Source organism: Embiotoca jacksoni, unplaced genomic scaffold (assembly GCF_022577435.1).
Source record: "Embiotoca jacksoni isolate LCO1_2020_lvr unplaced genomic scaffold, fEmbJac1.0.p SCAF_2, whole genome shotgun sequence".
Lineage (NCBI taxonomy): Eukaryota > Metazoa > Chordata > Actinopteri > Embiotocidae > Embiotoca > Embiotoca jacksoni.
The window spans coordinates 16457686-16479638 of NW_027185340.1; the positions used below are offsets into that span (position 1 = coordinate 16457686).

The 21953-nt window shown below is 40.7% G+C and overlaps 1 protein-coding gene across 3 annotated transcripts in view; it reads left to right on the top strand.

Annotated features, from left to right (window-relative positions):
- Positions 1–21953, top strand: part of adarb1b (adenosine deaminase RNA specific B1b) — a 115152-nt gene that overhangs the window by 37173 nt on the left and 56026 nt on the right. For all 3 annotated transcript variants that reach the window (XM_069154780.1, XM_069154781.1, XM_069154779.1), the window contains one exon: positions 3563–3639. The gene's annotated coding sequence lies outside the window, so the exon portion shown is untranslated. The remainder of the gene's footprint in view (positions 1–3562; positions 3640–21953) is intronic.

Genomic DNA, 21953 nt, shown 5'->3' on the forward strand with positions numbered 1-21953 from the left:
TTGTCTTTAAGTTTCATAAATCAAGAAGCCATATGATGTGCAAAGCTCATTTAGGAATCAGCGTCCCAAGCATTTTGTTCACGATTCATTAACATGAAATTGCTTACCAGTTGTTGTCTTTAATTTATCTCGATTGACATCTGCCACCTTGTTTTGCTGCTCATGTGGAAACTGCAGCCGTAGTTAGTAAGAATGCAGAGTCTGTGCAAAAAAGAAGAAGAAGAAAAAAAAAAAAACACTGAATCAGGGGCTGTTTCCAATAAGATTTACAGCTGCTGAGGATTTTGTGACAGACTTAGCATCACATTGAAAATGACTGTGAGGCTGAACCACATCATGCTGATTCTTTGCTACTGCTACGGGGGAGAAAGGGCCATTTCAAGTTTATCACCCTCCATTTCACTGAGATTTCACTTTGTCGTAGCGTTGTGATTCACCACACACATCCTCATCGTACAAGATGAAGCAGCATTCTCTCTCCTGTCACCACTCGCTTCAGATTTTTTTTCTCCTCCTCTCCTTTTGATAGTTAGTGGAGGAGGCAAGACAGAATCCCCCGAGCCGAGAGTAGCGGCAGCTGAATGTTCTTTAACTCAAATTGATGCATTCACTACTGCTTAATTAGTAGTAGCGTACACTTGAGCCCCTAGAGACAAGGCAGCGTGAACGCTGGTGAAGCCTGTCCTACTCTGTTGCATTACTCGGTCATAAGGCACAAGAGGGAGGAAACACGAGGTGACTCACAGTTAACTTATGTAACGAATTTTGCACTGTGTTAACAAATAAACAACCAAAGCCCTCGTTCGCCGGAGATAGCGGATCCAGTTTGATTGCGAACGTCTTGTTTTCCGTCTGCCTCCACACCGCTGCTGCATTACTATCAAGTCATACAGCTGAAAAGGGACAGTAAAAGAATGCCGCGTAAATGTTATAAAATTCAAGAAGACTATGACAAGGAGAGTGTCTGGTGTTTTGGGTTCACCAAATTCTTTCAAGACCATTTACGTACAAAAAAAAAAAAAAAAAAAAATCGGTTTTATCTGCTTTAAATACATGGTCGGACCTGTGGGTCAGATTAAACATATTAACACATTTGGGAGGCGTTGCCGTTTTAGTGGATTAGTGCATTCGATTTTGGATTTTTATTAAATAGCCACGACATGAGTTTTCTTGCAGGCGTTATGTTTAAATTTAAGGATTCAAGTATTGAACCACTGACCTACACTTTCTAGTAGAGAGCGTTCACATGAGGACAACAAACGGGCAACATGGCCGCCCCCCAGAAAATGTGCTGTATTTCTGCAATCGGAGAACAGAAAGGTGACGGACAACCTCCTAATCATCCATGTAAACCAAGACGGGGATAAAAGGGATTTTTCTACACTGCATGTTGGCACACTTTGATGTGCTGCTGTTTTTAACATTTAACACGGCAAGCAAACTAAGTGGGCTCGGCTAACCAAGTCTGGCTGTTTCACCTCATTTTTGGAGTAATATTTCTGCGTTAACCATACGGCTGTCATCTCGGCTGGCCTCAAACCTACTCCGTGTAGCTCTCCAGACCCTCCCACTGCCTTAGTGCTATATTCCTAGTAGGGATGGGCATTTCAAGCAGAAATACTTTTTATCTCCCCATTTCCACCATCCAACTCTACACACACACACACACACACACACACACACACACACACACACACACACACACACACTCAGAGACAGAGAGACTCACTTTCACTGTTAAGTCAGACTCAACGCATGCCAGCCAACTTCTAAAAGTCCCGTGTTAGACAAATCTAACGAGAAGCACATCTTTAGTTTCACATTTCAGATGAGGGTCTTTATTTGCGCTGCACGTCCAACATAAAACTCACTTCCGGCCCTTGATTATGGATCACACACAACAACACAACGCAGTTTTACCTGGCAAAGCTCTGGAGCCTCACAGCAAAGCAATGTGTTCTTCTTCTCCTTATGTTGTTTAAAGGGGGCTGGCAGACAGTTTTCAGGTGAATTAGCGCCACCCTCTGACGGGAGTAATGTATTACAACCAGGCAGCGATAAAAACAGGAGAAATAAGGATGTACGATTGTCCCATATTTGTATTTTTTTTTTATTTTTTTATGATGATGACTGCGAATATTGAAAATTCAAGTCCCAACCCTAGATCCTAGTTCGACAGGCTTTCAGGTGTGTTCTTCCACTTCACAGTTTCTCATGGACTTACCATACCCTAAGTTGTATACATTGTTCGCTCAAATATTTTAGAATATGCTGTTGGTCTCAGTTTCTGAACCTTTTTTTTTTTTTTTTTTTTTTGACAGGAAATGTCATATATACTAACATGCGCAAGCGTGTTTTACATGTAAAAATATGTAAATTGAGGCAAACTTTGAGGAAGGTGAATTGTGTGCAGGAACTCCTTGTGGCAGCTCAGAGGTGTAAAGCACCTTGGTGGATGTTTTGAATACAGATGATAGAAACAGACTAACACACACACACACACACACACACACACACACACACACGCACACACACACATTCACATTCACATTCACAGGAAGTTGAGGCCGTGGATGGAGAGTTTCTTTTTTTTTTTTTTTCCAACCAGGTTGCCCATATGTCCAAGCAGATACCATATGGTCTGCAATACTCACCCTACAAAGCTTTTTTTAAAGGACAAGACATCTCTTTTCTCTTTCGTCTTTGTGAGTAAATGAACACATTTTGTTTTGGGATTTCAGAATGCATAATATATTATAATACTAGTAAATGATCTTCCATTGCTCATGTATGTTTCCTGGTATCAGGGTTAAACGTGCGACTGATGCCTGAACTTGGTCTTTTCCTTGTCATCGGGAAGACGGTTTGTTTGGACAGTGCGAGACAAGTGACTTGATTTTGATTTATTTAGAAGCCTGACACTCACGTTCGGTCCGTGCTTGACCTCGCCAGTCTCACCTGTTTTTTTTTGTTTTCACGACACTCCTGACCTTGTGCGTGTAACAGCGGAATCACAGTCACAAATGGGATTGGACAATAGGGCAGCATCTGCTCCCTTTTCTCAGGCTTTGCTTGTATGTCTGGGCTGTTTACTGCCACTCTTTTTTTTCAATGCTGATGTGTTGTATTGGTGCAGTTGCTGCTAGTCAGAGTGGAGCTGCCTTGGGCAGGGTCAGGAGGTGGGTGGCCCGCAGTGTTTCTTTGCGCACTGGTGTGATCGGTGACGTTCAATTGGGTGCCGAGAGAGATTCTTGGCCTTGATTTGTTTCTTTTGTGCCTTTGGTTAATTGTCCAGCATCTCTTATAAGAAAAAAAAAGAAGTCGTCATATGTCAGCTTCTTTTAAGAAATAGTGACACCCCGTGCCTTATTTCACCACTTCACTGAAGAGCATGGAGATAAATCCACTAACACAAAAGTACCAAATGTACTTTGTTAATTTATTGTTTATTTTTAACATATTGACACAGTGACCTGATGTATGTACTTGTCCAGAATACTTAATGTTTAGAGCTAAATCACACATATATTAATAATCTGCTTTTTTTTTCCCCCCCTGACAGGTGCGGCCTGTTGCATTTGTAAACAGCAAAGGATTTGGTAAATAAATCCGCTCTCCCCTCGAGTACTCGCTGGAACGGTGAGTTCACAACTATGACATTTCAAACATTAAGCTGTGGCCTGTGACTCACGGGTGCTACACTGGGATTTTAAATATTTGTACATAATTTGTAAGGATAGATGCATTTCTGCAAGTACTATTGAGCACTAGAGAAGTACAATGACCAGACGACGGCATGCTGAAGAACTTTTTCCAGTCGCTTTGTTAAAGATTTGTGCTGCAGGACAACACATTCCTGGCTGTCCCGTGTGATCGACAGATTCGAGTCATGTCAACAGAAATCCATTCTCATATCTCGCGTCCAAGATAAACCCAGAAATCTATATACGTTGGCGTCTGCTGACTAAATGACTCTTTCAAACCTGGAGTTACTCCAATGACTGATGGCCAGATGAGAGGTAACATTACCAGTCATTCATAAAGGACGAGGCTTCATGTTTAGTAAACAGTGGTGTAATTTACTGTATACATGCACCAGATGCCAACACACATCACCGATAGTGTTCAGGTGTACAATGGAGAGACTAGGGGGAGTTTTTGATCCCCCTTTTCATTCTTTTATCCCCCTTTTCATTCTTTGTTTTTTGAGGACTTCACATCATGTTGTATATCTGCTCGAGTGTGGTTATTTTTAGAATGGCTCAAATATCAGGGGATCCTGCACTCTTCCTCCTTCCCCTTATGTCTCTCTTGGCCTGTCTCCTTCATTTACCCCTAATTCGATTGAATGTCAAAACCTTTGCTCTTTTGCACAAGGATGCTAAATTATATGGCATGGAAGAAGATAGATTTATGCACAGCGCATTGAGTCCGTACACGGGTCCCTTTGTTCCTTTTATGTTGTGGGAAGTAACTCAGACAAGATGAAGGGCACTTTAATCATCTCAAGGAGTACTAAACAGCAGGGGAAAAATAAAATACAATCATTAAGTAATTTCTATGGCTCTGGAGGAGTTTCCTGAAGTCTAACCCTCAACCTAATGATGTCATATTTCTGTCATTTGGGTGATATCCGCTTGGTCCTGACATTCGAAATCTTTGCAATCAAAGCCACACTGGTGAAATTGAAAGCTGTAGTTGTTTTACAGGCAGGACGTGAATAATAAAAGTTGCTGCCAAGCTGCATTATAGAAAGTGTAGGAGTTTTTGGGGGGGCTTTATTCATACTTAAGACAAAAAAAAAGAAAAAGAAAAGTATATCTTGGCCTCTGCTGCCCTTTGTTTGACCAATATATGTCCTTTAGAAGTCCCCTAGTTTTATTAGGGTGAAAAGGCTGCACTACCTCTTTAAAACAACATCATATCTCGGGTTGAATGGAGCAGTTATTGTTACCCCTGGGAGCCAGGGATAGCTCAGACACAGGTGGTGTTATTGACAAGAGGAGACATTTATCGTCCTCCTCGCACGCCTCTTAAATAGTCTCCATTTTCCTGCTGGGTGCTGGAGGGGAAGAGCTGTCAGGTACAGAAGGAGGGCCGCCTTGAGAAGATTCTGATCACCTCTGGTCACCACATGGGGGCTGAACCCAGGCGATGGGCCCGTGCTGTGCATGAGGACTTTTTTTTATTTGTATTTCTCCCGGGGTAAAGGTGGAGAAGAGGTAGAGAAAGGATATAAAACAATATTTTCAGCTCTGTCTGGTTCCCTCACCCTCCACTCATGCACAGCAGACTCTCTTAAACCACAAAAATTCCACCTCAGTGTGACACGCTTCTGTGTCAATCCCATACACACACACACACTCAACACATATTTTACATTTGGAGACATCAGCACGTATTTATTTGCTTACATCATGTAATTACAAAAAGCCCCTTGCATGCAGACATGCGAGCCAAACCTGCTGTTAATTTCCATTATTTGTAATGCTGATTTTTTTTTTTTTTTTTTTGTTTAGCCAATGCCCCGTTTGGTGTGTGCTGACATGTGTGTATGGTTGTGGCAGCAACCTTCCCGTAATCTGTGTGGTTGAAAACACAACCTCCACTACCTTCATGGTTGTAATGAATATTTAGAGCAGTGTTGGCAAGATAGCGAGGACTCATCCAACTAGAATGTGTTGTGGTGCCGCAGTGGAAGTAAGATGAGCATTTGATGGATTTTAGCACTCCAGTTGTATATGTTTATGTACAATTCAGTTAGTGTTGTTCATGCACAAAAAGAAAAGGTAGATTCATTTCACATTTAGTGGTCGAGAGAATTTTGTGAAATACCCAGACCATCAAAAATATAATCAGTAGAGGAAAACTGAGGAATTGCTTTCCATTTTCCGTATAGTTACCGCTGAGCTACTTTTGAGCTTTTGCAATGTCCACCCTAAAAAAAACCAGATACACTTTTTCTCTGTCAGGAAACAGTTGTTGGCCTGAGCACATTTTGTATTGATGTCACTGTTGCAGATACAGACACTTCAGAAAGTATTTAGACTTTACTTTTTACATTCTCACGTGCTGTAAATATCATTTTAAAGGGATAAAATTGGCATTTTTGCTCATTAGTCTGCACCCAGTAAGCCAGGATGACAAAGTAAAATATGTTTTTAGAAATGTTTCCAAATGTGTTAAAAATCAAAAACTGAAATCTCTATCTCTATCTATTTAGACCCTTAATTGAGTACCTTTTGTGCCCCTGTCTTGATCTATCCGTCGCCACAATTTTATGGTGGGCAGCTACAGGAAGTTCTTTGCACTTCCTGGCTTGTTTTTTTTTTCTCCAAACATGCAGTGTGAATGTTGAAATCTTAAACAGGTGTGTGTAAACTATGTCCTATCCAACAGTGCATTCATTTTGCCACGTTGGGTTCCAATTAAATTTCAGACACTGTTAAATGATAATAAAAAAAAAGGGAAAAAAGATGTTTCTGACTCCAAATTGGAGTGCTACCGCAAGTGATTTTTACTAAATTAGCAAAGGATTTCTGAAAAGAAAAAAAAACCTCAGCTTCACTTTGTCAATTTTGATTATTGAATGTAGATTAGTTGGGAAAAGGCCAGTTTTATTCATCTAAAATAAAATTCCCAACACAAGTGTTGTCTGAATACCTTCTGAAGTGACTCTATTGACGACTATGATACGTGACATGATACAGTGCAAAGTTTTCACTGAATGATTGAAGATGAGAGTTGAGTGCATCACACCTTATTGAATCATTTTTTCTTGTTGTCGCTGCAAAGGTTGCTGCCTCAGATGATTTAATCTTCATGGCAAAAGGAACTAGGTTAGCCGTATTTCATCAGTGTCATGAGCACACCGTTTTCGTGTACGAAGCAGTGCACAAGTGAAGTGGAGAGGTTACCGATGGTTCAACTGCTGGGACCTATAATTCAGGATAGTGTTGTGTTAAGGTGTCACAAACAGAGATTGTTAATGCTTTTACCGGAGAAAAGGTCTGCTGCTTTGTGGATGGATGAGTCAGTATCGTGAATTGAGTTGAATATCTTTTTTCTTTTTTTTCCCCCCGGTCTGAAGACAAACATTGACACAAACACATGCCGCTATATTTACTTGTAGCTTCACATATTTATGATCCACCAAGGTTTCATGCTTAATCAGCTGCAACAGCATAAAATGTTAAGCTTTTATTAGCAAATCTAGGTAAATACCTAGACACAGATCTCTAATCCAAGCAGAGGTATTTCAAAATCCCTCACCGGAGAAATCCCCAGCATGTAATATTAATACCTCAGTTAACCCTCTGGTCAGTAATACGGTGGTTCTGTTGTAATTTTTATATCAAACCTGCATTAATGACCAACCATCAAAACTGCTGTCAACATCGCTCAGGATTCTATTTCTGAGACATTCTGAGTTCAGGCCCCCTGAAATGATTATAATAAAATATGCAGTAACGACCCCCCCCACACAGACAGACAGACACACACACACACACACACACACACACACACACACACACACACACACACACACACGCGCGCGCACAGGCACACACACCCCAACCCTCTATTTCCGAACATACTCCATCATAACTTCAAAACATGTTGATTCTCATTCAAGATCTGGAGTCTTTTTTTTTTTAATGTGTTTTCCAAGCAGATTAATGGCTGTTTATGCATACTTTCATCTGAGATAATGACTTTTTATGAAAGTGTAAGTGACTCTGAATCTAAAAATATGTATATCATGTGTGTTTGTTTAGATTTGACTGAGCCCAAGAATGAGTAAGATTCTTTTTTTCTTTTCTTTTTTTAACCAAATTTGAGCAAGCAGGCACTAAGGGTTTTATATTCTCCATTTGCTCTGTATCACAGCCATTTGTTGGCTGGGTTGATAGGTGGCCCAAATAAACGGGCCAAACTCCAAAAGCTAAATTCATGTTATCTGAACGCCGGCTTGCACCTGTTCCTTTCACCTCACACGCTGTATATGCGTGTTGTTGGCTTTTACTTTACCCACTGCTTTCTCTCTCTCTTACCTCATAGTTTAACAATCTCTTCCCCACACCAGTCTGGAGGTATTCTCCCCATTTTAGCATTGGCCAGATGCAACACATCAGATCACCATATGTTTTTATGGCCCCTGTTAGAAGTAGAAAACAAGTGTGGTCTAGATTTTTCAGGAAGCTCACACAATGGACTGACTGCAGAAGTTTTTCCTGAGGAGGCCGACCAGGGTTAGAAGAAAGGAGATGTTTTTACAGAGTAGCTTGTCTGGTGTGCACCAGCAGATTTACTCTCCCAAAATCCAAACAGACAAACGACACATGGCTGATTGGTCAAAGGTGAAGCGAAGCTGCAACGGTATTCGTTTTATTGGTAGAAAAAGGGATGTGAACGCTACAATTTGGCTTCTGCCCAAAAGTTCTCTCTACCATCTAAAATCTCTTCTCAGATCGTCATCCGCATAAATCATCTCTCTCATATTGTTGCTTTTGGAAATCTGCTGATTAGGTCTCTTTTCTGTTATTCCCAGTGGTCTGTGTGAAAATCAACATCAGCATTCTAATGTGTCGTAAAATAAACATGGCCTTATTTTCTAATAGCGTTATGTTACTCTGTTTTGGGATCTCTCTCTCTCTTCTGATGCTCAAACAACATTTGTTCTGTGTGATCCAGCAGCCACAGTGCTTCAAAACAGTTCAGTGCATCACACTGGTGAGCATGTATTTGTACGTGAAGGATCCATCTGCAGAGTACCTGCTTTCTTTCACACCCGGTTGATCTAGTTCTCACTTCCTCTCGTTGTTTTTTTTTTTTTTTATTTTTTTTTTTATATATATACATGTACGCTGGTTTGCATCCATGCATACCGACAGGAGACGGAAGGGTCCGCTATCAAAGCCCACATTTGTTTTGGAAAACTGGAAGTGGGAGCAGCCACCATATGCGAAAACAATGTAGTCGCTCAGGCAAATCTGCAACGGCGGCTGCTGTCACTGATAGTGTAGATTCGATCCTGCAGAGTCAATCTGCTTAGTGTTTCGGTGACATCTGTTTTACAGTGTACACACTGCAGATAGGACCGTGTACAGTGATTGAACTTATTATTACTACAATGGCGGGGTTATGTTTACTCTAACAACAGCTCTGTATACTTCTCGGATAAGTGATGAGCTGGGTATTATCATTTAGTGCTGACATGTTGTGCACATAGCCAGCGTGGGTATCATTATACACTTGTGGCATTTTGATTATGTGACACGCGGAGTATCCAATAGAGCCATTAGACTACCGTTATTTTCCAAGTTTGTAATGTTAACGTAATAATCTCGAAGATTTATATTGTAATAAATGTCTGTTGAATATCACTATCACTGAACGAGGGAACACAATGGTGACTCAGCCTGTCGCTTGCTGATGAAAGCTCTCGCGTTTGCAGTATCAGGAACTGCTCTTTGCTATCAACCAGCAGTGATTGTTATGCCAGAGAGAGGTAGGCGCAGCTAACGCAACAAGGTTGCTCTTCATAGGAAAAACACTGTTAGGATCTCTGAGAAGTAAAGTCCAAAAACACAACTGCAAATACTGCTCAACCCCACAGGTTCCACCAAACAACAAAACGGAGATCTTCGCGATTGTTACGTGAACAGAGCACTTGGAAAACCAAAGTATGTACTTGTACTTGACCACATTGGAGCCAATCCTGGAAGCTGGATATATTTTTAAGGCACAGGATGACTAAAGACGCTGCTAGCAACCAAGGTCAAACTTGTTACGAGAAATCTTCTTTTATTTGCCAAATAGTACTGTTGGCTCCCATTATATGGTATATACTGTATATACTGTGCATTTTATATTTTATATTTTTTACTGCTATTTACTGCTATTTTATTGCTTTTCTATTATTCTATTCTATTCTATTCTATTATTTCTATTATTATCTTATTGCTTCTGTATGCTGCTGTAGCGAAAAAATTTCCCCTCGGGGATTAATAAAGTAAATACCTACCTACCTACCTATTAAAGTGACGCATATAATGTCTAAAAATCGACACAAGAACAATTGAACGTATTTTGCTTTCACCAGGATCAACTATGGATACCGATTATGTTGCTTTAGCTTAGCATAGTGTTACATCCAAGATGTATTATGAATTTACAGCCTACTTTGTCTTTTCATCATCTGCTTTATATTTGAGCTGCACGAGACTGCAATGATAGAATCACATTTATATACACATTACACTCACTTTCAACTAAATGTGTAGCTGCGTATTAACACTAGAGAATGATGATTACAGATGAGTCTACCTCAAATAAGCTTATCTGATAATTCACAATAATTACAGAGGCTTGTAGATAAAACAATACAACGCTGTTTGTGGAAGCACCTCAGTCATGAAAATCCATCGCATGTAGTTTACATTACATTTAGCTGACGCTTTTATCCCAAGCGACTTACAACATACCGATGGTACACAATTAGGAGCATTTTTTTTTTTTTTAGGGTTCAGTGTCTTGCTCAAGGACGCTTGGGCACATGGACAGGAGGAGCTGGGATTGAACCACCAACCTTCTGATTAGTGTGCAACCCACTCTACCGACTGAGCCACAGCCTCCCCTAGTTTAACTGTCGTTCTCAGCATGAGTGTCAGGAGATCATTTCAAATCAAGACAAAAGACTCTCCTCAGCGTGTGTGCATAGAGCTGCACACGTTTCAAAACAGGACATTCAAATATGATCGCAGAACATCAACAAACACACTCTCAGCTGAGACAGACTACATAACAGACTCAGGAATATTGTATTACCTTCGCACAGATAAAACAAAGCATGATGGTCAGCTGTCTGGCTCATCACCTTCAGATTGGCATCACGTTTGCACACAGCAAAGTGTACAAAAAACAAAACTGATGAGGAATTTTTTATTTATCCGTCTACTCGGACATCCTGAAACCTAATACAAACAAATCATAATGAGAAACACAGTCTGACCGGGGGAAAAGTCTTTAAAACTTCATTGCACATCATTTAACATACAAATTTAAAACAGCATCTGTTTGAGTTTGATCCAGTTTTTATTTTTCTAATATCAGCCGTTAGTAGAAATATGTTGTAAATAATCTTTTTTTTTTTTTGGTGTCTAGACTAGACAAGTAGCTTAGATAAGAATAGATTTATTCCTGGAATAAACTGTATACGCTTAAAATATGGTTTATTTCCTCATAAAAAGGTAGTTGGTTTGGTTGTTGAGGCAAATAAGAAGTGAGATTGACGGTAAACAGACAGTGAACACAAGTTTACACAAAGCGGTAGCTAGCCGACTATTCCTCGTACTTTGTCCTCCGTCCTAAAAATACGCTTAATATTTAACTGATAAAGGCAATTTAGCTGCCTTGATGGCCCGCAGACAACAGAGATAGTTTTATTTACACACATGCCTGTGCTTTGCCGCACTAATCAGCCACCCCACCGAGTCAAATCAGATTGTTTTGGTCTAAACCAATTTTCTTTACAACCTCACCGCCGCCATCATTACTGAAATTCCCCAGCAAGTCTAGCAGGAGAGAAGGCCTGTGATTTGATCCCCCTCACCTTGATCAGATTACACATCGGAATTAATATAATTACAGCTGTCCCTGATTAATGGGCAAGCTATAATTAGCACTCTGGGTATAGGGAGTGTATGTGTATGTATGTATAGTTGTGTGTTTGTGGGAAGAAGAAAGAATGGTGGTGCAATGTGTGTGTGTGTGTGTGTCGGCAGTAGTGAAAGTAATAATAATTGACTCGGGTCAGAAAAATGATAATACAGAACTCATTATCACAACAATCCTCAGAATCAGTATGTCTGTGTGCAAACGATAATAAAAATTAGAAACCAAATGTTCATATCAGAATGAAAGAGCGAGGAAACCGTCTTCAAGACACCAAAATGTAGTTATTTCTTAACTGTATTCAAAGTCTTTTGTTTAACTATGACTGACATTTAGGTAGCGACAAGGTTTAAGATTCCGTGTAATTTACTGCACAAATACAGATTTTCCACACGCAGAGTTTATTATTTTACAGTTTTCCCAAATGCCTGCATAAGTGTTGATCCCTGGATAAATCAGGGCCTGTCAGTTGAGTTTGAGAACTTGCTCGTACCTGTAGAGTTTGCGTGTGATCACTTCTGAAATGGGTTTTTATTCAGGGGTCTCAAACCTTTTTTTATATATATATATATATATATAAATATATATATACCGAGAGCTCCTTTGAATTACAGGGTAGGTCAAGATCTACTTGTTGGAGACCCCTGGTATGAATATTTCCACCGCTGAATGCTATCATCTGCTTGCAAATCTTACAGTGGAATAACATAACATAACATCCATTTATTATCGATACCCGCTTTATCCTGAAGAGGGTCACAGGGGGGGCTGGAGCCTATCCCAGCTCACATTGGGTGAAGGCAGGGTTCACCCTGGACAGGTCGCCCAGTCCGTCACAGGGCCAACACATAGAGACAGACGGAAACAAAGAGCATTCACATCTAAGGGCAATTTGTAGAACCACCAATTAACATGAGATGCATGTCTTTGGATGGTGGGAGGAAGCCGGAGTACCCGGAGAGAACCCACACAGGCACAGGGAGAACATGGAAACTCCGCACAGAAAGGCCCGGATTCGAACCCGGTACCTTTTCACTGTGGGGGGCCTCCAAACCTAGTCGTCATTACAAAGCCATATTTTAACACGCATGAGCCATGGGAATACAAAATTCTGCCCAAATTGCACTTCAGAAAGCATTTTGCAACCGGATTGTGAGATACTCAGTTTATGCTTGAGTACGCCGCCCCCGCCTCACTGAGGCAGCAGTCAGTCCAAACCAGATGGATCGTATGTTGCTGCTCTAAGGGGCAGCAGAGTGAGGGAAGGAAGGGAGGCTGCGAGAGGTTGAGCTGCAGGGTTTAAAATATTAATAGAGATGGGGTGTCTATCGGACATCGTGCATGCATGAGCTGTTTGTGGGCACTCCAGGTTTTCAACAAGCTAAGCAACCCCTGCGACCACATGGCGAACCTCTCAGTCAGTGAACGGTGGTAGCCAAGCAGAATGGAAGAGCAAGCAAATGGACAGAAGGGCTGAGATACATTACGCAGATGCTACTGCTACTTTGGTGAAAGGTCTCATCTCATTTTTTTTTTTTTCTATTTTGGGTTAAGAGCTTTAATGTATGAGGAAAACTGACCTTTTTACTGTTTCCATTCTCAAAATATAACATGATCTGCGTGGGCTTTATTATAGCCTAACGCTGGAAATATAGGAGAACAAATACTGTGTACTCGGTGTGATCACATCTGTTCACATAGGCCTGTAGTTTAATGTGTACTAAATAATCTTTTTTGCAGTAATAAATCACACATTTGTATTGCCTTCACATAAATAGAATGAGATAAAACAATGCAGCTGCTTGTTTGGAGGTCCTCCCACGGTCCTTAAAATCTACAGAGGGCGAGAAGAATAGCCAGGCAACAGCCAAGTTCTCTTTTTTATTGTTTGCCAGATAAGAGAAGTAACACTCTCCCTTGAATGTGTATATCAGCTGGCCGTTAACTTGATTGTTGGCTTCGATTTTGGCATTCTTGTCAACCTTATGAGTTTAAACTTATTTTGTCACAGGCAGAAAGTGCCACTTGATTATTTTAGAATGATACGGTCTCACGTCTGTAAGTCAAACTTCTCAAGTGTCTTGCTTTTCATACTTGTACTCATTGATGTTTTTCTGCATTGCTTTTCAAGTAGTGGTTGTAGCTGGTTAAAAATGAAATGGAACCGTTTCTATCCAGATTTAACCACCTTAGATTTAGCCCTGCAGAGAAAACCCCATCCTTTCACCACGGCAGATTGCTCTCGATAGGGGATGTTGAATCATGGAGTGCCTCGAACCACATGATTCACTGTCATTCTCTCTCTTTTTTGCACGGGCAATCTCCACTTAAATAAAAAAATTAAAAAAAAAAAATAGATTTCCAGTGCGTCGAGTTTGTTGTGGCGGATGTTTTATTTAGTTAATTATCCAGCCTGAATGCCACGTTGTGACATGTTATTTTGTAAACATAATTAGTCGATCATTTAGAGTGCCTTTGATAGTGAAAAATGTAAGTGTCAAGCTTCTGAAGTTTAATCTTAATAAAAGCAAATACTACCAAAGCTGTTGACATAATGTCTTTATATTGGAAAAAAAAAAACTAAAAGAGAATAATCCGTGTGACTGAAACCAAGGTCTGTTGTGTGCTTTGATTAAAAACAAGCACAGAAATATAAGAAAACCTTTCAATAGTTCTACAGATGCAGTACTTTCTAAAGATTCATTTGTTATTTCGGCAGTCTCTGTTGGCAGTGTCGCAATGCAAGTGTGTGCCTGTGTGCGCATTGTATTGGCTCCACCAAGGGAATAACATTTGTGATCTGTAGTGATTTTGTTTTCCCCCTGCGGCAGAGGGCCCTTTCAACATGACTGCGTCATGGCATGAGTTTGCTGTCACATTTTTCCGGAATGATCTGCATTATATAAGACCTGAAATAAGTGGAATGGCGATGCCAAATTGACATACTGCGACACGCACACACACACGCATGCACACGCACACGCACACGCACATTTCCAAATGCTCCAGCTGGTTGGCTGGCGCTGTAGTCAGAGCTGCACTGCTCGGGCATGATGGTACCCAATATGTCATGTTTTAATAGCAAAGTTCATTATTTTAGGATTAATATATATATATATATATATATATATATACAAAAGAAAGAGGGTCGGCAGGTGAGCTCAGCAGTAATGAGACCCTCAGCAGTCACAGTGTGGAATTCACAGCGGTCCTCTTCTTACTTTGATTTCTTCTGCCAAAAGGAGCTAACTAATGCAACTAGCTAACTAGTGCACAGAGCACCGCGTGCACAAAGATACCCCGTGTCCTCCCTTACAACACGTACTGTACATAACGGTGTCGAGAGTTCAGTGCACGGAAAACACCGCAGCTCGTTGACAGCGTGACGACGTCGGTGTTACACGTCACGCTGCTCAGCCACTCTGCCAGAGCGCCCAGGTTTCTCCGAGCCCGTGAAGTTTGCTGATAAAATTAGCACAGCAAATTAGCAATGATGAGTCACTCATTATCATCCTCGTGTATGTTGGCAGGAGGTGGGTTGTTGTGGGCTGTTTTGCTTGTTCAGGTCTTCTATTTACAGGAAAGCAAAAGCTCTCAACAAGTCAAATATATATATGTATATACGTAAAATATCTGTTTGTTTTCACGATTGAACAGAAGGTTTGTGGTCATGATTCTTTTTCACAGCTCCAGCTGACTAACTCTAAATTAAGGAAATATAGGCAGTATCGCGGTCACAGTTTCCCCGTGCTGCTTTGCGGGGAGAGGAGTGTCATTCTGGAGGTGGTGTTGAATTCAAAGTTTTGGCAGGATTTCAAACAACAGCTGCACTTCAGGTATGCTCCCTGAAACACAGGCGAATGCAGGAGAGCAGCTATTTTGTTACTCAAAGCAGGTCTATTCACTTTACTGGCTTATCTTTAATTGAAGCCGCCTCCTGCAGTTTATTTGTCTGCGTCGCTCCGCACTTTAACTGCAGCACATTAGGAAAATGTTCTTGGGTTTTTAACACAGAACTACACGGGAGATTTGACATCTGTTTTACCTGGAAACCAGTGGCTTACAAAAAAAAACAAACGCTCAAAACTAGTCAGGCTTTATATCGCTGTTGCCATTTAATTACAATATACCTTGATGAACCTTGTTGTTGATGTTGCAGATTTCCTTCACCCTTAGAGCCCAATGAACGTCTCCAACATAGTGCTGACATTACATTCCCTTTTTTTTTTTTAATATGAAAAAAAGATAATATTAACATATCTGTGGACCTACAATACAGCCAAGACATTAGCACAGGGGCGTATGCACTGAGTGTGACTCCCTGGTTTTCACCTCTGGCCACCCGGAGTCATTCATGACATTTATTTTCCGTCGGCAAGTGTTTTTTTTTCTTTCAAAGTGCTGAGTTATAGTGTCCCACAGACATGGTTCAGATATTGCCAGATTCAAGACAATCTCCTCTACACAACTATGAACATATTAGCCCCCACAATGACGAAGATATGAGCTTTAAAAGTGAAGGCAGTGAAATTACCCTGAAAATAGCCTCGAGTTAAGCATTGCAATGAAACATTAGAACTCTAGATTTCATGGAAAAAGCTTCACGTGACAGAAAACCTTTTCATTTCTCACTTTCCTTTCATCTGCGCTGCCTAATGTTTGCCTGCTTATATTCAGTAATAACAGGCTGGCAGATCACGCCAGCTTCCCCCCTTGCCACTGTTGTGCTTTTTGGCTCAAGTTGAAACATATGTACCCGACTGCCGTACAAGTCGTGATGGCGCTGAACACCAGTCCATTTCTGACTGCTCAGTCAACATATGAAAAATTGATGTGATAGAACGACAAATGGCCTCTTCTTGAATGTTGCATGTAGAAAATGACAGAAATTTGTTTAAGTGCACTTGGAAGCAGTCAGATGACATTACGTACAGTTGGTTGACTGTTGACGTAAACAACACTATAATACAACGGCGGAGTTGATCCTTGGCTTTATAAAGCCGGGTTTTGCAAAAGTAACCAAAACTGCAGTTAAAAAAATACACAACACACACACAAAATTATTCCTAAACCTGTGAAGGGATCTCGGTGATTTCCTCATTAAGAAAAGCATTTGTCAAATCTGTGTCACAGTGTCTCCCATTAATAAAAACACTGTGTAGCCTTTCGTACCATGACTTATATTAAATATGATTAGTTAAATATTACACTGCTAGTTCCAAAGGCTTTTTTTTTTTTTTAAAGGCAAACATTTCCCTCTTCTCTGAACGTTACTTTATTTTGAAAGGGCGAACTGACAGGTGAGGTAACGGAAACAACTTACAAGAAACACCTCTTACAAGAAACACCTTCATTGTTTCAGTAAAATAACTTGTCTTCTTCTTCCTCGCAACACTGTGGATGACTGCATCTTCCTCTCTCTTCTCTCCTGTGCATTTTTTTTTCTTTCTTTCTTTCTTTCTTTCTTTCTCATATCTCCTCTGGGTCAGAGCTAGTGTGTTTTTGTCTGCTACACTGGAGTGAGCATCATTATCTCAGTGTATCCTTGGGTAATAAGAGGAATGGATTGAGAGAGAGAGGGTGAAAATATTCCAAAGCGACCTAGTTGGTATCAAGTGAACACCACCAAACGGCCTGCGGTAAGCCATTATCAATACGGCTGAAGCTCTGCTCCAGTTGGGTGCTGTCGAAGGCCCTTGGGTGAGCCCGCAACAAGAACTACAACAACAGAAAAACAGCCTTGGCAGCCTATGACCTCATTGTCTGTTCATGTCAGAAATGGTGCTGCCAACAGTCGGTTTGCCTCTGCTTGTTTCTGCCACTGCCCACCTTTTTTTAGATGTTGGTTTGTCCCATTATGTCATTTCCTTTCAACTCTCCTCCTCCTCCTCTTCTCTCATTCTGCTGTAATTACCAGCACCATTTGTACGTGCTGATATCAAACTTGTATCATGCATACACCCCTGGCCCGAGGGCCTTTATGCAATAAATCATATCTCATTCAACTGGTCAGCATTTGAGCATTTCAGATTCACTTTTGTGAGTTTTTTTTTTTTTTTTCCCGCTCTCCGTGCCTCTTGTTCTATTGTGTCATCATGGCAGCGTGAGTGTGACCTATTCCCACGTTAGGAAACTAGTTATATAAACATGGCCTTGAGCGTTTTACCACACCAGTTAGTAGCCCCACACAGTACACTCAGCGCAACCTCTACGGCAGTTTTTATTCCGAATTTGGGATCTAAAATGCAGTAAAGGAACACAAAAAACTGCTTTACACTGAGTGGTTCTGAACTGTCTCTGGAACAAAGCTTTCCTTTTTTTTTTTTTGCCCTCAGTAAAGGTGAATCTGACCATCCCACACGAACGTAACCCTGAAGGTCAAGGCTAAAAGAGAAACGTACGCGCCTTTTTGTGTATCGGTACCAAACGGAACATTGTGTCATTGAAGTTCACTCCAGTTCAATGACAGCAAATTTACCCATAATGCTTTGTAACACACCAGAGAGTGTCTCTCGGCTCCAAATTACCTCTCACATCTGCTGCTACTCTGTGCCACGAATAACCCAACACCACACACGCGCACACAAACACACAAACACTCCCACACATGAGCACCAAATGCCAAGACAGGGGCTGTTTGAATTGATTAGACTGTCATAAGTGAAATGATGATGTGCTTAAACAGAGATGATGGAGGAAGTTTCTCTAATTGATTGTTCTGTCAATCCAGTGAATTTGGCCTGCATGCAAATTCTTGCGTACAATTTGTCTGTATTTTAAGCACTGTGAAAAATGAAGGATTAAGGGAGATCAGATATTTCATAAATATACACCATCATTTACCAGCTGCAAGAATTTGAAGGCATATTTATTGTAGTGGACTTGTTCTTGTAAGTCAGTCAAGATCCTCACATGCTGGATGATCAAATGTCAACACCGAAGTGAAATATTTAAATGTCGATTAGAAGAAGTTGTATAATGAGATGCCGGAGCCACTTGGAACCACTTCTGCTCACTCACTACTTTTCAGTTTACTCTGAAGTTCTGATGTGTTGTTTTCTGTCGGCAGTGAAGTGTCCAGGCCTGACAAAAGACTTTAGAGCAAATTGGGCAGCTATCCAGAGACCCTGTTAAGGAGGGGTGAGCTTCTCCATTGCTACTGTAGTGTAGCTTATTAAGGTGCAATTTTTCAGACTTGAACATGCTCGTTTGCTGTTAGTGTCGAGCAGGACGCCCCACTACAGAACGATGATAGAGAAGGTTTCAGGGTGGATTTGTCAAAGTGATTCCTAGAAACACATCAGTAAAAACTGAAACATTATGGCACTTCTACTTTTTTTTAATCTTTTTTTTTTTTTTTTACAGCAGTCAAGTACTTAGAAGTACTTACAAGCACCCAAACTTTCTCTGTCAGGTTCCTCTTTCGAAAAGTATTTCTAATCTCCCTCGTGTCTAAATATACACATATTAACACACGCGCACATCCTTTGCTGCAACCTCCTACATGAAGAATAAATGTGGAACATTGGCTGAAAATAGTACAAAGCAGAACCAAATATTTTACCAGAAAAGAAAAACAATTATTTGTGTTTGGTTAAAAGTTCACAGTTATGAAGCATTTAAAAAAAAAAAAAAATTAAAAAAAAAAAAACTGTCAGAGCTTCTTGCAGAATTTTATAGTATTTGCCAAACCTGAATAAAGACCATACTGCCTTTGCTCATGTCAGAAGAAACCTACATTTTTTTTTTTTATCAAATATTAGGAAATAATGGAGGCTGTATCATGTAGGAAAGGATATGTTTGTAGCAGGTGTTTTTGTTTACGGAATCAAGCAATCGAATTGCTCAGAAGACTAGATAAGTCACCATCGGTCTGTTGTAGGTGATGGTGATTCATTGATTGAGTACAAGATACGTCTGTGTTGTGTTTTAATGTCACATTCAGGTGGAGATAGCAAAAAAAAAAAAAAACACCTACCTGCGATATTTGTGTTAATCATAGCCTTTAGTTTATTTGCCGGCCCTTATACTAACTTTGCTTTGTGGACCATCATAACCCTGTAGACCAATGTTTTTATGAGCAATTCCTCACTTTGTTTGTAGGTTACGTAACATCGTAATGTGTCAACATACGCTAAGAACAAAGAAGACTGCAAGATGGCAGACATGGATGAAAACAGGGCACAATTTGAAGTTTTCAAACATGTCTCAGCTGCTGTAAAAAGGTAAAAGGAAATGCGTTCAACACATTTCTCAGGCCTGAAGAATAAACACAAAGTGATAACTATGAATCTATATCACTATTTGTATGCAAAATAACTCAACAGGGTATCTTTAATATTTCACAGCCCACCCCCCTTCACTTTGGTAACCACTGGGTGACGGTCTAATTTTATGTATCATCGAGCCAGATGCTAGTAAATGCTATACATCTGCATTTTAAGTGTTCTCTGTTGGTACCGGAGCCTCTGCTTTCAGGTTTCATTTCTTATATCGTAAAAACAAAAACAAAACACAGTTGGAAAAAGTTTACAAGGCATAGATGGCATTGAACTCTTTTCATTCGGTCCATCTTTCTCTCTAAACATCTGTAAAACACTGAGTTTTACATTCACATGTTGTCCTTGTGCCATTTCCACTCCATCATCAGTTCTCTGCCTTTCTCGTTGTCTCCGCTGATTATCTGCCCCCCCCCTTGTTCTCGCTATCTGTGTCTCTGGCTTACCCTGAATGACCAAATGGGCAAATGACATTGAAAACCTCCTTAGTCAGCATGTTGGTATCACATTGAATCATTAGTCCTTCGGCCCACTGCTGTCCACCAAAGCACGTCACAATGCCTTACAGCTATTAATTAAAGACACGGCAGTGTCTTTGGGCACATGTCAAACATAAAGTGTTGATGTATCCAGACAATATAAGAAATAAACAAACCGTGAAGGGAATAGCAAAGTCAACATTTTTATCTGCATTTGCTTGTTTTGATATTTAAAAAAAAACCAAAGAAAAATAAAGAATACTTGACTAATAAAACTTGAATATCATGTCCTACCAGTCTTTTAAGAACTGTACTTTAAAAAGTTTCCATTAGGGATGCAGCGCTGACTGAACTGCGTTTGGTCCTTCCATCAGAGGCATGTTGGTTGCCAAACTAAAATAGTAACCCTTATATAACGCTGGCCTTTACCCGGTGAAAGGAGATGTCAAATGTAACATAGTGGTTTTAAATCTTTCTCAGGGTACTAAACCAAACAGAACAGATTATGAGAGCAAAATGACCTGCTTTTGTTGACAGTCACATTAAACCCAAAGTTTTAGTTGATTCCGTATTTCAAAGGCATTTTTTCCTCTAAAAGAAACTCTCCAACCTCCTGGTTTTCGGAAATTTCAGTTTTCAACATCTCCGGTTTTGGATTGGAGAGGCTACCTGCAGTCGTACAGAGCGAAAAGAATTTAAACAGACATACAGACAGATAGACTGCAGCCAGCCAGCAAGTCAGACCAGCTTTGTTCAACAGTCCATAGCAGAGCAGGCCTTGGGCAGCCGCGGACAGATGGCTATCCCAGAAACATTTTCCACCAGCCTATCTTATTGATACTGACTCACTGCCTACAGTTTATAAATGCTTTAACAGAGCAGCGTATTGCATCTTGTGTACGGAAAATCTCGTCTTCCTTTTTAACTTCGTTCAGTGAAGGACGTCACTTAGGATACGGTACACACCTGAGAGCTGCCGGATGCAATCGCAGCCGACCACCGGGACCGGAGCGTTTGGTCTTTAGGACGTACACATGTAGCGCTAAAACCGTGCAGTGAGACCGTATTTGCGTTGGCGGCACACAGATGAAGGCTTTGAAAAAGAGAGGGAAAAAAACAAATAGTGGAAAGCGAGAGAGTGGGGGAGTGGTTGGGGATGCTTGGCAGAGGGAAGGAGCCCGAGCGCCACAGGCACATCTGGCCCTGCCTCACTTACCCTCTGTGGTTTATGGCCTGGCATATTGACACCAACAACATTTGCACCACGAGATTGGCTCTTGTTTGTATTTTTGATGTCACTGTTACTTTCCCAAGACCGTTCTTTGTGTGTGATTGTTGAGGTGAAGGTCTTCTGATTTTTGATTTTGTTGTCTTGTTCTGCTTCAGACAAAAACATCAGAGCTGTCCAATGAGCAGTCTTGAGTATCGGCCTCGGAGCGTCTCGTAGTCGGATAGACTTTCCTCAGTTACATCTCGGGAGGTTTTAAGTCCGGAAGGTAGACCGTTGTAAAGTTGTTGT